Source organism: Mastomys coucha, unplaced genomic scaffold (assembly GCF_008632895.1).
Source record: "Mastomys coucha isolate ucsf_1 unplaced genomic scaffold, UCSF_Mcou_1 pScaffold16, whole genome shotgun sequence".
In the NCBI taxonomy this organism is placed as follows: Eukaryota; Metazoa; Chordata; class Mammalia; order Rodentia; family Muridae; genus Mastomys; species Mastomys coucha.
In genome coordinates, this window is record NW_022196898.1 from 69739453 (window position 1) to 69751628 (window position 12176).

At 46.8% G+C, this 12176-nt stretch overlaps 1 protein-coding gene across 1 annotated transcript in view; it reads left to right on the forward strand.

The window, feature by feature from the left end:
* Abca4 (ATP binding cassette subfamily A member 4) overlaps positions 1–12176 on the forward strand; it is a 141613-nt gene that overhangs the window by 25807 nt on the left and 103630 nt on the right. The gene's annotated exons all lie outside the window — the stretch shown is intronic.

Here is a 12176-nt window from a genome sequence, read left to right on the forward strand (position 1 = left end):
CTCTCTCTCTCTCTCTCTCTCTCTCTCTCTCTCTGTAGCCCTGGTTGTTTTGGAACTCCCTCAGTAGACTCTCTCTCTAGCCTGTTCTCTTGCTCTCTCTCCCTCCTTCTAGCTCTCTTGCACACACACACACACACACACACATACACACACACACACACACACACACACTCTTTCTCTCTAGATCTTTTGTGTTCTCTCTTTCTCAGCTTGTCTTTAAGCTGGGGACAGGGTTGTTGTTGAGTTGCTAAGAGTGCGTGCCTTCCATGCACAAAGCCAGGGTTATCTCCGCAGCACACATAAACATCTGTAATCCCAGCACTTAGGAGGTGGGGGCAAGAATGCCAGACTCTAATGATCATCTTCAGCTAGCCTAGGACACAGGCGGCCTTGTCTTTGGGGGTATAATACACATAAAAGAAAGAAAGGAGAAAGAAAGAAGCCAGATGAATTCTCTAAAATGAATCAAAGTAAGATAGGCCTTATAGTTTCTGGCAGAGTTTATTTTGAATTTCCCTCAGGATTTACTCTGCAATTTTTTCAGCTCATTGGGATGGGCCTTCAAAGTAGGTAAAAGGGGCTAGGGCCTGAGGAGGCCACCACAAAGAGTCTAGGGGCTTAGAGATGGTCCTGATGCTTCCTATACTGCAGATGGAACTAACAGCCTGTGGCCGGAACATCTCTGTCCTACAGCAGACTACAGAAGCAATCTTTGCCTCCTCTGGGGCACGGTCTTCAGTTCATGTAGCCCTGGGTAGAGCCAGATTGGATTTGCATCTGGACAAAATTATCCATTAGCGACTAGACCTTGTGTTAGTCAGTTCTGCATTACCGTAACGCGCACCTCCAATCTGTCAGAGAAAGGGCTTCCTTTGGTTCACAGTTTTAGAGATTCCAGTCTATGATGGATGGGCCATTTTGGGTCCATCATTTTGGGTCCAGTAACGAGATATCACATTATGGCTGAATACATGATGGAATGAATAATCCACTCATTTCTCGGTCATGAAGCAAAAGAGAAGAGGGGAGGGGCAGTCACGGAGACTTGGAGTTCCCATCAAGACCTTCAAGGGCAGACCTTCCAATAGCCCAAAGACCTCCCACTAGGCCCTATCCCTTATATGTTCCACCATCCTTACTAATGTCAAGATGGAGAGCATGCCTTTAACAAGATGGGCCTTTGTGTGACACTCAAGATACAAACTATAGCCAACCCCTTGCTGGAACCCCAATCTGGGTGTTTACTTATCAAACAAGACCTGAACACCTTCTTAGCTTGGGTTTTATTGCTGTGAGGAGACACCATGACCAAGTCAACTCTTTTAAAGGACAACATTTAACTGGGGTAGGCTTCCAGGGTCAGAGGTTTAGTCCATTAGCATCATGGTGGGCCACTTCCATAGCAGTGTCCAGGCACACCGGGTGCTGGAGAAGGGGCTGAGAGTTGATCAGAAGGTGGCAAGGAGACTGGATTCCACACTGGGCATAGCTTGAGCGTAAGAGTCCTCAGAGCTCACCCCCACAGTGACACACTTCCTCCAACAAGGCCACACCTCCTAATTGGGCCATTCCCTATGGGCCAAGCATTCAAACACATGGGAGGCCATTCCTATTCACACCACCATACCTTTCTTCTGCCTTTCATTGGGTTTAGAAATCAGAAGTTTTACTAGTCTCTCTCTCTCACTTACTTAGATTTATCTGCGCTGTCCAGCTGCAGCAGGTACCTGCCGAGGCCAGGCAATGAGCGGAGGCCGTGGTGCCAACACTGAACTCCCTATTCACACTCAGCTCACGAACAATCCAACTAACCTGTTCAAAGCTCCTCAGTGGAGAAAGCTCAGCACGAATAATACTTGTCCCTGAGAGCAGCAGTCCTCAGCTTAGCAGAACACGAAAATCACTGGGAAAGCTTCAACAGCTACGTATGTCAGGATGGGGATACCGTTCAGTTCTGGAGTACATGCCTAGCATGCCGACTAGGCCCTGGGTTTGATCTCCAGCACTGTAAAAAAACTAATCTTGGTGGAGTACACCTGGAATTTCAGTGTGTGAGGAGTTGGAGGCAAAAGGATAGAAATTTAAGGTTACCCTTGGCTACAGTCGGCGTTTAAGGCTAGGCTAGACTAAATGAGACCCTGTCTCCAAAAGAAAAAACAAGCACGCTTCTAGCTCCAGAGTCCAAAGATCCCGAGTCAGTTAGTACAGGTTACTTGAGTATTTTCGAGATCTTTGCAGATAATTCTAAATTCCAGCCAGGGTCAAAAATGATCAACCTGAACAAAGGAGTTTGACTTTACAAGCTCAGTTTCTATAGACGAAACAGTAATATGCATAACCCAAACACCTCTGGGCCGGTGCGGTGCTTCAGAGGTGCTCAGCCCGCCCTTTCTCTTAAAGAGAGCAAAGGAGGCAAAGGTGGGCGGGGCCGAGGAAAACACCCCCCCCCCCGGTGGGAGGCGCCAGGTGACTCACGCAGACCTCCTTGCCCGCCATCCTCATCCCTCCTGCATCTGCTTCAGTGGGGGAAAGAAGTAAAGTAGAACTCGTGAGCTCCTAACAACGCGTAAGCACCCTGTCTAGTCTAGTCGTCTGGTGCCCTTGAAATGTGCCTTTCCCGGTACAAACGAACAGGACAGCTAAACATTAAAAGCAAATAAATTACTAGTAAAGGACTTAAAAGACATAGCAAGCATTAAGTGAGATTTTGCTTTCATTGTTTCCTGTTCCCATCCTGGGAGTGGTTTTAGGAAAATGATCCCCAGGCAGGCACAGGGTGGCCAGGGCAGACCCCATGGCCCCCTAGAGGAACACGGCTAGCCTCTGGCCTGGCTGTTATTGCAGCTGGTTGGCGCACAGCCACTGTCATTCCCGGCCCCGGGGAGGGGGGGTGGAGTTGGTGGTGGAGGTGGGGGCGACACTCGGTCGGCCCTTCTCCTGGGTTGTTTCTTGTGCACATGTAGCCCTTGTATAAATAAGATTTTATTAAATGCCAAGTCAATTCTCATTAACAAAGAAAGAGGGAAAAAAAATCTCAGTAAGCCACTGTGACCAGCACCTGCCCCTGCTGGGTACAGAGCAAGGGTGGGGGTAGAGTGGGAGCAACCTCCAGACCTGGGAATCTGTGAGCTGAGGGAACCTAGTGGGAGTTAGCACCAACTGGGGCCAGCTGTGTTTTTCCTCTTTCCTCTGGAGGTCAGAACTGAATGTTGTCATCTTCAAATAATCTAAAAGCAGTTCTCTGGGCCTTGCTCTACCCAACCCAGTCACATAGTCTCTCCCGATGCCTCTCTCTGTGTGTCTCTGTGTGTATCTCTGTCTCTCTCCCTTTCTCTCTCTCCCTCCCACCCCCCCCACACACATTTGCATATGAGTTGGGGTAGCACAGAGCAAATCAGGTGGCTGGAATTTCTCCATGGTTTAGCCTCCCTTGGATTCACCTACAACAGTGTAGTGTGAAGAAGTTCATCTTCACCTGGGACTTTTTCAGGCTAACAGCAGGCACCTTGAGACCCAGAGGCTCAGAGCTGAGCCCAGGGCATCATTACTGCTAGCGTACCTAAAATGTTCACACCTTCTTAAAAAAATCAAAAACAAAAAACAAAACAACTTTAGTCTGTTTCGGTTAGGGGCTGGAGGTTTTTTTTTCTCATCTGATTTGCCCAGGTAGCGCAGGCCCCTCTGCCCCTCCTCCATCCCGTTGTCTACCCCACTCCTCCCTCCCACTTTCCTGTTTTCTCTCCCACTCCGGTGCTCAGCTTTGAAATCTTGCTGAGAAGCAAATCTGTCCCTTGTCGGTGGATGTTGATTTGGGGAAACTCAGCAGAGGGGATGAGGTGGACGCTAAGGCCGCCATTCTGCTAGGAAATCTTGAGTTCCCTCCTCCGTTTCCCCCATCTCCGTGGCTGTGGATGGAGGAAAGCTGGCTCTGGGGATCACAACTTTCTGTAAATGTTCCTGCTGCAGTTCAGTTCGGCTTCTCCTCCTCCTCCTCCTCCTCCTCCTCCTCCTCCTCCTCCTCCTCCTCCTCCTCCTCCTCCTCCTTCTTCTCCTCCTCCTTCTCCTCGTCCTCCTCCTCCTTCTTTTTCCTCTCCCTCAATCCCTAGGATGCTGTGGCTTTTACTTTGCTGTCTCTGATGCACTCCTGTCCCTGTGACTCTTGGCTGGCTGAACATTGAGTTCCAGAGAAGAAAAGGCCTGGTCTTGGGGGTCCTGACTACATGCCACTGCCCATGTCCCACTTCACTCTTGGCTCTGCTCCCTGAATTCCTGAGTCACCGGGAATAAACAGGGGGCGGACTTCGCACCGCCTGGTGAGAGCTGGCCTTGCTTTCTGCTCCCTGGGGTCACTGGCCTGCAGTTTGTTAAATTTCAACTATGTGTTCCAATTTTCGAGTGGCTTTTTGCTATGCACAATTCTCTGGGGGAAACCCCACGTCTTCCAGGTTTAACAATAATATCTCAATAGTGACTTACCTCCATGATATAGTCCCTCCCTCCTTTCCCTCTCCCTCCCTCCCCCAACCCCCCCCCCCCAGGTTGCTATGTCTACCCAACTTTCTCCTACTTGGGGAGGAAAAGAGAAAGAAAATCAAATTCCAGTGCAAGCAGCAGTATATGTGTGTTGAAGGGGGGGGGGTTAAGTGTAGGGTGTGTTGGGGGCCAGGGTATGTGTAGGGGTACATGGCAGGCAGAAACAAAACTCAGACAGAAACAGAGTTTTAAAAACCATTAAGCCACACTAGAAGAATTTGGCTTACAGCATTTGTAGCCCCTGTCTCCCTACCTCTAATCGGTGGTTATTGGGGGGGGGGTTCCCCTTGGCAAATAGATTTCAATAAAGAAGGAATTAGAAGAAAAGTCTTTTAATGTGCCTGGGGCTCATGATCGCATCATTTGCTTGTCTTGATTTCCTTTAGGCTCCAGATACATACAGTAAGCTAGGACCTGTCTTCTTGACAGACCAGATGTGACTTTATAGACTGAGGAAGAAAGATTCCCTGATGGTCAGAGCTAAAGTGACTTGAGACGGAAGCCAGTCCCTGGGACAGCTGATGGTTGGGATGGTGGGGTCTGGCATCTCTGCCTGTGTTCAGTCAATATAGATCCCGTACTTAGGATATGTGATACCCACGTGTTAGATAACAGGTTCCCTCCAGTGTAAATTGGCTTTTGGAAGGATTTCGGCTCCTGATACTTCAGCTCTCTGCAGAACAGTAGGTCTGAATTGTTTTTATGGATTAGGATCATGCTTGAGAATCTGACGCCAGCTCTAAGCCTTTCCCTAGGGAATGTAAGTCCCCACAGATGTGATAGGGTGGAGACTCATGGGAGCCACTGGAGTCAGACCCCAGGTTAAAAGATCTTGCAATGGAATTTCTTTCCTAACCTACTACTAATACACAAGTACCCCAGTGGGTCTCATATACAAAATAAGATGTTCCTTTTTTTCTTTCTTTTTAGTTTTCAAGAGTTGAACTCACTCTAAAAGTTTAAGGTGGGAACGTGGATGATAGAGCTCTGCCTCTCCCTCCCCACTCCCAAGAGCACTTACATGAATGTGTATGTGCACAGAATCTATTATGCACAGGCCAAGATCACTCAGGACAATGACAGGTCCCCAGGACCCACACGTGTCACAGGTCTGACGAGGCAGACACTGAAGATGCTGAGACTGAGTCTGTGTTTGGGCACACAAGGGGATTACAGCTCAGACCCAGCTGTACGAGGCTGACAGCTCACTCCCATATTACAGAATTAGAAGAACAACAGAGTTCATTCATGGGGGAGACCCCTCGTGTCGTTGTAACTCAGTATATACTGAGCTACAGAGCTCAGGGCAACAGGTGGAAAATCACAGCACAGATGTGACCTCCCCATCTGGGGTCCAGCACACTCCCAGGCCTCCGAGCTGCTGCCTGCGGGCCAGCCTCAGCACCAGCCAGGTGTTTCTTCCTTCTGGGTACAGGCAGGGGCGGAAAGCCATGCTGGTTTCTGGTGTTGTCATTAACCTTGGCTCTTCTCATAAAAGTCCTCACTCAGCATTGGCTCTTGAGTGCGGTTCCAGTAGTAGAGGACCAGAGTGCTGGGCCACCTGCTGGCACACAGGCATCCCCTAGTGATCCAGACACTGCTTTCTGGCTACTGTCTAACAACTTGCTATTGTTTATAGAGGACCATTTCTTCCACTTTTGTGAAATTGACAGTAAGACCCATTCCACACCCATCATGGGACTGCAGTGAAATTTGTATTAGAGAAGCGATGGGAAGCACACTTCCAAAACATTTTTGCTTATACCAAAGTGAAAGTGTGGGCTGTGGGAGCTACTTTAGTCAGTGTCTCAGTCAGTAAAGGGGTTGGCCTACAAGTACAAGTACAATACCCAGAACCCATATGGAAAAGCCAGTTATGGTAGAACATGCTTATAGATCCCTACACTAGGGGGGCAGAGGAAAGTGTATCCCTAGGGCTCACTGGCCAGCCAGCCTAGCATACTTAGCAAGCTCTATGCCAGTTCAAGACCATGTCTCAAAATTCAAAATTGATTAATTTACTCATTCATTTATTAAAGGTTGAATGGTACCTGAGGAATGGCCCCTGAAGTTGTCCTCTGACCTGTACATACACACACACACACACACACACATACAACACATACATACATACCACATACATGCACACACACATATACCACACACATATTCATACACACCACACATACATACACCACACACATACACAGACACACAAAGACACACAGACATGCATCACACACATACACCACACACACACAGAGACACACATACATACACCATACACATGCATATACACACACCACATGCACATACACACCACGCACACAGAGACACATATACATACATACACATACATATACACACACCACACACACATACACACCACACACACACAAACTCACATACCCCCCTACATACACACGACACACACAAGAGACACACACACATACATACACATACATATACTATACACACATACCACACACACAGACACACCACACACACAGACACACATAGATACATCATACAAACATATACACACCACAAACAGAGAGACACACACATACCATATATACATACACATAGCATACACGGATACCATACACACAGAGACACACACATACACACATACCACGTCCACATACATACAACACACATATACATACATACACATCACACATACATATACACACTATACACACAGAGGCACACATACACACATATACACACCACAGAGAGACACACACATACATGCACATACCATATATACATACACACAGCACACACACATATATACATTACAGAGAGACACACACAGACACACACACAGAGGAAGAGGGGGTGGCAGGTGATGGGGGAGAACACATTATGCTCTGCTGTGGCCCCTTGCTCATCCTCAGCCCACGGCACTGGAGGATGTTCTATCTCACAGAATAACCTTTCGCTGCCCCTCTGGATTCCAAGCTCAGTTTTGCTTTCATCAGCAGCAGACACTAGGGCAGAAGTCATCAGGAGGGAACGAGGCCTAGTTTCTGTCGCACTAAGTCCCGTAACTGGTCTGTTCACATTACCCAGAGCCCACCCTCTGCTTTAGACCTTCAGACACTGTTCCTCCCAGTGTCGGGAGACAGCACGTCTGGATGACCTCTCCCAGTGGAGCCAGTTGGCATGTCCCCCCACCCGTCATGTAACTGAGTCTGAATTCTCCACTCATGACGCATTTCCTAGCACGCAGGGCGCCTCTCCTGGTTGCCCCCTCACCACCAAAGCAGTTTCCTCTCTTTTTATCCAATGCTTAACAACTGTCAGGCTGCAACAAACATGCTTTAAATCCACAGTCATCCAGTTGCCGAGCAACAACTTCCCTCCCGGATAAACCTGGACTTCCTGTAGCAGCTGCTGGGAAAGGGTCCTAGCACGCAGAGCTGTCTGCCCACAGTGTCTACAGCTTCACTAGCTCTTAACTTTGTGGGCCAGATGCTTTGAAGACAAGCTACCCATATCCGAGTCCAGAATCTTCCACTGGCTCCCAGAGACCATGTTACCCTTGCAAAGACACTTTAAACTTGATTCTACCTAACTACCCACGTGCTGGGTATGTATGTTCAACTTAGAAATGAATATTATTTCCAGATCGGTTCCTTTGAGTTAGAGAAAAAAAAATCCATCAATCATAGGCCAGTCCTTTCCTGTGCTGATGAAGTGACAGCTACTGAATCAGTGAATACTATCAAGATGTTTAAGGAGCTAGTACACTTTATTTCACACTGGAAAACAGATAGCAAATTCCAAGGGAAAGGAATATATTTTGTCTTTCAAGAAGCTTAACAGAGGTCTTTAGGAGCCCCCAGTGAGGGCCTTACATCACTTTCTTTTCTTTTTTTTTTTTTTAATTTATTATATGTAAGCACACTGTAGCCGTCACAGAAGAGGGAATCCGATCTCATTACAGATGGTTGTGAGCCACCATGTGGTTGCTGGGATTTGAACTCAGGACCTTCGGAAGAACAGTCAGTGCTCTTAACTGCTGAGCCATCTCTCCAGCCCCACATCACTTTCTTAAGTAGGGCTTCATGGCTCAGGGACCACTTAGATCAACCACAATTAATAGAGACACATTGCTGCAACCCTATTTGTATATCCAGTAGTCCTTAAGAAGTCTAATTAGACCTTGATCTCAAATTATCCGTGCCAACCCCAATGATGACGCAAAGTTATTTGTCATTTGAAATACTAAGAGAACTTGCTGATATAGGTGTCTGGGACATAATAATAGTAATATTTGCCACTTTGGTCCTTGACCCTTTTTCTGGAAATCTTTCCATTCAAATAAAGTTATAGCCTCTTCTGTTTTTTTTTTTTTTTTTTTTTTTTTTGGCAAGAACGGGTCTTATGAATTGGAATTGATAACGGAGAGAGAATTCAAGGAGGAAGTGAGCCCTGGAGAAGTTATCTTATAATTTATAGCCACGTGGTTAAAAAGCTGGTGAGCGGATTCAGAGGGAGACTTGATGGGAGCCAGGCTTGTTCTGAGATGGTTTCTCCAAAACACAAGTAACACAAGTGCCTCAGAATTTACCATCCCTGCGGAAAATAACTAGGAAGGGAATGCAGCTGGGCTAGCAAGCACACACCAGAGCAGTGGTTCTCCACCTTTCTAATGCTGCGACCCTTTAACATGGGTCCTCATGTTCTGATGACCCCAACCATGAAATTATTTCATTGCCCTTTCATCGATGTAGTTTTTCTGCTGTGACGAATCGCAATGTAAATATCTGATATGCAGGATGCCTGATCTGTGACCTCTGTGAAAGTGTCAAATGACATCCGCGCTTAGCAAATGTGTGATTGATAGATTATTATCCAATTATTAGCAAGATTAAAAAAAGAAAGTGTTGACCAGACACAAAAATGCATCTCACGCTGGCCCTGGGCTTCTGGTCTTCCAGACCCCTAATCTTGTTCTTATCCAGCTATTTGTCCAGGCTGACCCAATGTCTGGCTTCACATTCCTCTCTCCACATGGTTGCAGACTCCCCACCCCCTTCTATGCCCAAGGTACTGCCGTCAACTCATCCTTACAATCGTCTCAGACCCTTGTCAGCTCAAGGCTCACCTTCCCAATAGTAGGCTACTGCCTCCCTGGCAGAGATACCGCTCACAGAACCTGAAACCTCAGGATATTCTGTGTCTTTTCTACAACACTGCATTCATGGATTGCCTATGTGTATCTGTGCTGAAGATGTAGAAACGAAGCCTATTTCTATGTTTAAGGAGTTCACGGTCTAGCATGGTCATTCTTGAGCTTCCTAATGCTGAGACCCTTCAATACAGTCCCTCATGTTGTGGTGGCTCCCAATCATAAAATTATTTTGTTGCTACTTCATAACTGTAATTTTGCTACTGTTGTGAATCATAATGTAAATATCTGATATTTAGGATATCTGATATGTGATTCCCCAAAGGGATCATGACCCACTGATGTAGTAGAAAACCATTGATGTAGTAGAAACACACACACACATACACACTCACACGGAGACAGCTGCGTGTGGTGGTACATGCCTGTAATCTCAGCACTCAGGAGACAGAGGTGGGGAGCCTGGTCTGCATAATGAGTTCTATGACTGCCAGGGCTATGTAGAGAGGGTTTGTCTAAAAAAAAATGATGATAATAATAATGATAGCAATAATAACAGAAATATGTCCCTACTTATCTTTCCTAGTCTTTAGGAGAGAAGACAGACAAGATCAGTGAGAGCATTCTTTGACCTGTGATTTGTTTACATCCTTCCTCCTATCCTACCCACTGAACTCTACCTCAACAGCCTATAACAAAAACAGGGATTAAACATCCATTACCATTCAAGCTGTTTACAAGCAGTTTGAAAAGAAATCACAGCCAGATGGGTGCCTCATCCCAGTGGTCAGAGCAGAGGGTTAGGGTTAGGGTAAGGGTTAGGGTTAGGGTTAGGGTTAGGGTTAGGGTTAGGGTTAGGGTTAGGGTTAGGGTTAGGGTTAGGGTTAGGGTTAGGGTTAGGGTTAGGGTTAGGGTTAGGGTTAGGGTTAGGGTTAGGGTTAGGGTTAGGGTTAGGGTTAGGGTTAGGGTTAGGGTTAGACGGGTTAGGGTTAGGGTTAGGGTTAGGGTTAGGGCATAAAGCATAAAAGCAGGCCTACCATGGGAAGCAAAATAGGTGAGGATACAGGGCAGAGCTAGGAGCTCAAGTAGTCCATGCTCAATTACCTGCATCTAAGCTCCTGATGCACACTCCAACTCTGCAGAGATGGGAGAGCCACTCTGCAGGGTGAAAGAGCTGAGGTTCCTGGCTTATACCCGAATGAGGATGACATTCAAGTTTGATCTCAGTCCTAAAAGACCCTTTAGGGCAGACAATCAGTGATTCAATTCCATTCTGAAGCTGTGACAATTAAAGGTAACCAGGATTTGAACTTGATGTTCAAGGTGTTTGAATCAGGCTCTAAGGCTGGAGAGCAAGCAAAACTGAGGGCTTTGGTATTTGAGATCAACAATGGAAAATACTCAGACTGTCCTAAGCTGTTTCGTGGGCAAGTGTTACCCAAATGCTGTTCTCGACTGGAGAATGGGCCAGGGGATGCGTACTCATGCAAACTGTAGCTTTAAAAGAAAAGAGATGGAATTGGTGGGCCCTGTCATGACCTAGCTTTGGTGAACAGAGGAGGAGTGACAACCTGCCCAAAAGAGACACAAAGGGGACAGACATGAGCACTGAAGGAGTGCGGGCAGACCCTGCAGAGCCTGGAGGCGAACCGATGGCTGCCCTGCACGTCGCTGGTGTTCCCTTTCTACCAGCTAGACAGTTTTCCCTCCTCAGGGAGTCTTGTCTGGTGTCACTAAACCAGCAATCAGAGTCACTCTGGTACATTTTCTGTCCCCATGAGGCTATCTGTAATTGACTGGCTCAGCAGGGGGACTTGGAATAAGGAGCCTTTGATTTTTCTGGACCAGGTAAAAGAATTTCGTTTCTAGCTGGGCGGTGGTGGCGCCACGCCTTTAATTCCAGCACTTGGGAGGCAGAGGCAGGCGGATTTCTGAGTTCGAGGCCAGCCTGGTCTACAGAGGGAGTTCCAGGACAGCCGAGGCTACACAGAGAAACCCTGTCTCGAAAAACAAACAAAAAAAAAACAAACCAAAAACCAAAAACCAAAAAACAAAAAAAAAAAAAAGAATTTTGTTTCTGAAAGTGACCTTATAGAAATACAACTGTAAAGGGAGCGGTAGCTTGCAAACATGTGCAAAATCAGACAGTACTTTTATGTGACTCTGTGTGTGTGTGTGTGTGTGTGTGTGTGTGTGTGTGCATGTGTATGTTTGTGTGTGTGTGTGTAAAACATTAATGTGTAGATGTTTGTGTGTGTACACTTGTATGGATGTGTCTGTGTGCACATACATACATGTTCAGCTGGAAACTGACATCAGAAGTCTTTCTTAGTTGCTCTTCATCTTGTTTTTTGAGACAGGCCTCTCTCTCTGGCCTAGAGCGCATTGGATTTGTCTAGACTGGATGGACAGCAGTTCCTGAGGATCTATCTCCCTGTCTCTATCTCCCCAGCACTGGGGTTACATGTTTGTGCTATCAAACAGGATTTTATATGGGTGC